The sequence below is a fragment of the Penaeus monodon genome, chromosome 23 (assembly GCF_015228065.2).
Source record: "Penaeus monodon isolate SGIC_2016 chromosome 23, NSTDA_Pmon_1, whole genome shotgun sequence".
NCBI lineage: Eukaryota > Metazoa > Arthropoda > Malacostraca > Decapoda > Penaeidae > Penaeus > Penaeus monodon.
In genome coordinates, this window is record NC_051408.1 from 41,034,785 (window position 1) to 41,035,008 (window position 224).

Sequence of the window (224 nt, forward strand, 5' to 3'; positions counted from 1 at the left end):
ATATCTCATTTCGAAATCTTTTCTTTCTCAATCTCTCAATCATTCCGAGAGCGTGTTTGTCCCTCACATTCCATCACTTTTTTCTCCATCCATGTATCTGCCAATCTAATATTTCTAATGCATCTATTTATCTATATTCTTCCATGTCTCCTCTTTATCCGTTCTTATCTCTATTCCCCTCCTTCTCATGTTGTCCACATAATTCCGTTCATGACAGATCAAAA